Below are 5,452 nucleotides of genomic sequence, written 5' to 3'. Positions count from 1 at the left end.
ATCCTCAAAGAAATGTCATTCAGTTCTTTCCATATACTAAATCTTAAGCTCCAGGCTGTGTGCAGTGGTTCATGCCTGCAATCCCAGCGCTTTGGGAGGCTGAGGTGGGAGGATCCCTTGAGGCCAAGAGTTCGAGACCAGCCTAGGTAATATAGTGAGACCCCCGTGTCTACACTCACTCTGTCTCCCAGGCTGGAGTGCAGCAGCACAATCATGGCTCAACCTCCCAGGTTCAAGCAATCCTCCTACTTCAGCCTCCCAAGTAGGTGGGATTACAGGTATGAACCACCACACTCAACCTCTACAAAAAATTTTAAAATTAGCCAGACATGGTGGTACACGCCTGTACTCCCAGCTACTGGGGAGGCTGAGCTGTGAGGATTACTTGAGCCCAGTTCAAGGCTGCAGTAAGCACTCCAGCCTGGGTGAGAATGAGACCCTGTCTTAATAAAAAAACAAAAACAAAAACAAAAACAAACAACAAACAAGCCGGGCGCGGTGGCTCAAGCCTGTAATCCCAGCACTTTGGGAGGCCGAGACGGGCGGATCACGAGGTCAGGAGATGGAGACCATCCTGGCTAACACGGTGAAACCCCGTCTCTACTAAAAATACAAAAAAACTAGCCGGGCGAGGTGGCGGGCGCCTGTAGTCCCAGCTACTCCGGAGGCTGAGGCAGGAGAATGGCGTAAAACCCGGGAGGCGGAGCTTGCAGTGAGCTGAGATCCGGCCACTGCACTCCAGCCCGGACGAAAGAGCAAGACTCCGTCTCAAAAACAAACAAACAAACAAACAAACAACAAACAAACAAAAGCCAGGTGTGGTGGCTCACACCTGTAATCCCAGTACTTTGGGAGGTTGAGGTGGGTAGATCACTTGAGGTCAGGGGTTTGACACCAGCCTGACCAACCTGATGAAACCCCATCTCTACTAAAAATACAAGATTAGCTTGTACAGGCATGGTGGCTCATGCCTGTAATCCCAGCTACTCGGGAGGCTGAGGCAGGAAAGTCATTTGAACCCGGGAGGTGGAGGTTGCAGTGAGCTGAGATCATGCTCTTGCACCTCAGCCTGGGCAACAAGAAGGGAACTCCGTCTCAAAAAAAAAGGACCAGGTGTGGTGGCTCACGCCTGTAATCCCAGCACTTTGGGAGGCTGAGGCGGGTGGATCACAAGGTCAGGAGACCGAGACCATCCTGGCTAACACACGGTGAAACCCCATCTCTACTAAAAATACAAAAAAATTAGCCCGACACCGGGCGTGGTGTCGGGCGCCTGTGGTCCCAGCTACTCGGGAGGCTGAGACAGGAGAATGGCGTGAACCTGGGAGGCGGAGCTTGCAGTGAGTCGAGATTGCACCATTGCGCTCCAGCCTGGGTGACAGAGCGAGAATCCGTCTCAAAAATAAATAAAATAATAATAAAGCCATAAGTTAGGAAAGTTGTTTAACATCCTCTTAAAAACGCCAAGATGATTTCTCTGCATCACAGAAGGCGTATGGAAGCAGACTTTCAAATCACTAAACTCCAAAACAACTGGCTCTGGACAAGCATCACGCTGCAGCTATACCATCACATGTACCTTTACTGATAGCTGTTTTATTCCCCTAAAAATCTAAAACACCAACACATTTCAGTTCTTTTCTAGTTTTTACTACCCATGTTGTCAAGAAGAGTGGTTCTCAAAGTGTGGTCCGTGGGCCAGTAGTTCTGGTACTGAAAACGTGTTAGAAATTACAATTCTTGGGCCCCACTCCATCCCTACTGAGTGTGAATCTGGGGGTGGAGCCCAGCATGTGTGTAATAAGCCCCACACATATTCTGATGGGCTTGAGATGAAGAACCACTTGTCAAGTGCGCAATAAAAGCATGGCCTAAGCCACCAACCCCAAATCAGGAGTTTAGGAGGGGCAAAGTCCGTCAGCTGGCTTTTGAAACAAATGTGCAAAGTGTTTTCTCACTGCTTAAAAAACAGGTTCAGATTCATCCAAAGGATTTGAAAACTTAGTTCACATAAAAACCTGCACATTGGCCAGGCGCGGTGGCTCAAGCCCGTAATCCCAGCACTTTGGGAGGCCGAGACGGGCGGATCATGAGGTCAGGAGATCGAGATCATCCTGACTAACACGGTGAAACCCCATCTCTACTAAAAATACAAAAAAAAAAAAAAAAAAAAAAAAAACTAGCCGGGCGAGGTGGCAGGCGCCTGTAGTCCCAGCTACTCGGGAGGCTGAGGCAGGAGAATGGCGTAAACCCGGGAGGCGGAGCTTGCAGTGAGCTGAGATCCGGCCACTGCACTCCAGCCCGGGCAACAGAGCAAGACTCCATCTCAGAAAAAAAAAAAAAAAAAACCTGCACATAGATGTTTACAGTTTTATTTGTAATTGTCAAAATGTAAAAGCAAGGTGTCCCTCAGGAGCTGAATGGATAAACTGTGGTACATCCAGACAATGGAATATTACTCAGCACTAAAAAGAAACAAGCTATCAAGCCATGAAAAGATGTGGAGGAAATGGAAATGCACATTACTAAGTGAAAGAAGCTGATCTGGCCGGGCGCGGTGGCTCAAGCCTGTAATCCCAGCACTTTGGGAGGCCGAGACGGGAGGATCACGAGGTCAGGAGATCGAGACCATCCTGGCTAGCATGGTGAAACCCCGTCTCTACTAAAAATACAAAAAACTAGCCGGGCGAGGTGGCGGGCGCCTGTAGTCCCAGCTACTCGGGAGGCTGAGGCAGGAGAATGGCGTGAACCCGGGAGGCGGAGCTTGCAGTGAGCCGAGATTGCGCCACTGCACTCCAGTCTGGGCGACAGAGCGAGACTCCGCCTCAAAAAAAAAAAAAAAAAAAAAGAAAGAAGCTGATCTAAAAAGGCTACCTACTATGATTCCAACTATATGATATTCTGGAAAAGGGAAAAACTATGGAGACTGTGAAAAGCCTCACAATTGTCAGGTGTTTTGCTGGAAGACATGAACTGGCAGAGAATTGTGGGGCGGTGAAGTGTTATGGTGTATAATGGTGGATACATGCCATTACACATTTGTCCAGACTCACAGAACGTACAAGAAGGAACCGTAACTACGGACTTTGGGTGATAATGATGTCAATACAGGTTCATTAACTGTAAAAAATGTACCACTCTGGTGGGGGATGTTGATAATGAGGGAGGTGTGAGAGCAAGGAGAAGATGGGAAATTTCTGTACCTTCCACTTAATTTTGCTGTGAACCTAAAACTGCTCTAAAAATATAATAAAGTCTTAAAAGACAAAACAAAAAAGGTTTAGAGAGAGATGATTTGGGGTAAAAATGAAAATTATGGTCTTTTGTTTCAGACAATGAGAAATGAAAAGAAGTGATCTTTTAAAGTATGAGTTTATTCTCCAGGTTTTCTTAAATACCCACAAATTAGTGTTTTTATTGCTGCTATATCCAAGAGCTGAAAACAATTTAAAATATGTACTTTTATCACATTTAACATTTACGAGAGATAGAATGGAACTGTTTGAATTTTAAAGATGAGTTTTTCAGATTCAGTAACATATGGAAATTGAGGATAATTATAGAAACAGCTATTGAACTCTAAAATAAAAAAATTATATGGAAATAAAAGGTATTTCATTTGAAAAATGGCTCATCACCTCTCCTGCTGGTTAATACACTAATGACAATGAAATGGAATCAAGTATTATCTTCTCCACATTGAAAACAAAGTGCTTCTTTTCCTGATTGCCAGCTTTAGGTCTGAAATGTAAAACAGGATTAACTGAGGTTCCGAACAACTCAAATATTTTACTATTCTACTTTATGCTAATGAATTATTTTGTAATACTAAGAAAATAAATTGGTAAATACCTCATAAATTTGCTGGATTAATGTTTGACAGGAAAAAAACAAGAAATGGAAGAACAGCTGATTTGAGTTGGGTGCAATGTGGTCACTGGGACAGTTACAAATAGCACTAAATCATAATACACAAAGAGCCTAGTGTGTGTTAAAGAAAGACCAGAGGGTTTGGGCACAGTGGCTTATGCCTGTAATCCCAGCACTTTGGGTGGCCAAAGCGGGTGGATCACCTGAGGTCAGGAGTTTGAGACCAGCCCGGTCAACATGATGAAACCCCGTTTCTACTAAAAACACAAAAATTAGCTACGTGTGGTGGCAGGCACCTGTAATCCCAGCTATTCAGGAGGTCGAGGTAGGCGAACTGCTTGAATATGGGAGGCAGAGGTTGCAGTGAGCCAAGATCGTGCCACTGCACTCCAGGCTGGGCAACAAGAGTGAAACTCCGTCTCAAAAAAAAAAAAAAAAAAAAAAAAAAAAAGAGGAGGAACATTTGCAATCTCTATGGCAACATATTTGGCCAAATAGTCCAGGTTTGACAAGCCCACAGGTAATGAGTCCCTAGAAGGATGAAGTTAATGAAAAGCTAGTTGCAAATTAGCTCCAATTTTATTTTTACAAGTTAACAATACACAATTTTATCTTCTATCCTTTTCATTCAAAGAAAAATTAAAACCATACTCTGTTAGTGTGAACTTCTGTTTCAGAACTTGCCAATTTTTTTTTTTTTTTTTTTTGAGATGGAGTCTCACTCTGTCACCTAGGCTGGAGTGCAATGGCGTGATCTTAGCTCACTACAACCTCTGCCTCCTGGGTTCAAGTAATTCTCCCACGTCAGCCTCCGAAGTAGCTGGGACTACAGGTGTGCACCACCACGCCCAGCTAATTTTTGTGTTTTTTTTCAGTAGAGACAGGGTTTTGCCATGTTGGCCAGGCTAGTCTTGAAATCCTGACCTCAGGTGATCCACCCGCCTTGGCCTCCCAAAGTGCTGGGATTACAGGCGCCAACCACTGCGCCCGGCCTTTTTTGGTTAGTTTTTAAAACACAAGTGATAGCAGATGTTGATGTTATTAATGTGACCAATGCACTGAATTTCCAAAGAATAAAATTAGATTACTTTAGTACTATATGTCCTTATTCCCAATGACTCACAGGATAAATATGACAGATATCCCACAACTGTCTTCAGTCCTGGGATCATAAAAAAGGACAATTGATAATTTTCCATTAAGTGGAAAATTAGGCCGGGCGCGGTGGCTCAAGCCTGTCATCCCAGCACTTTGGGAGGCCGAGACGGGCGGATCACGAGGTCAGGAGATCGAGACCATCCTGGCTAACATGGTGAAACCCCGTCTCTACTAAAAATACAAAAAAAACTAGCCGGGCGAGGTGGCGGGCGCCTGTAGTCCCAGCTACTCAGGAGGCTGAGGCAGGAGAATGGCGTGAACCCGGGAGGCGGAGCTTGCAGTGAGCCGAGATTGCGCCACTGCACTCCAGTCTGGGCGACAGAGCGAGACTCTGCCTCAAAAAAAAAAAAAAAAAAAAAGTGGAAAATTAATTAGGAGAAATGCCATTTCTAGAATGCTGTTTTTCTTTTTCTCTTCATTTGAA

This window comes from Trachypithecus francoisi, unplaced genomic scaffold (assembly GCF_009764315.1).
Source record: "Trachypithecus francoisi isolate TF-2019V2 unplaced genomic scaffold, Tfra_2.0 Lachesis_group20, whole genome shotgun sequence".
Taxonomy (NCBI): Eukaryota; Metazoa; Chordata; class Mammalia; order Primates; family Cercopithecidae; genus Trachypithecus; species Trachypithecus francoisi.
Note: the sequence above shows the minus strand (reverse complement) of the source record.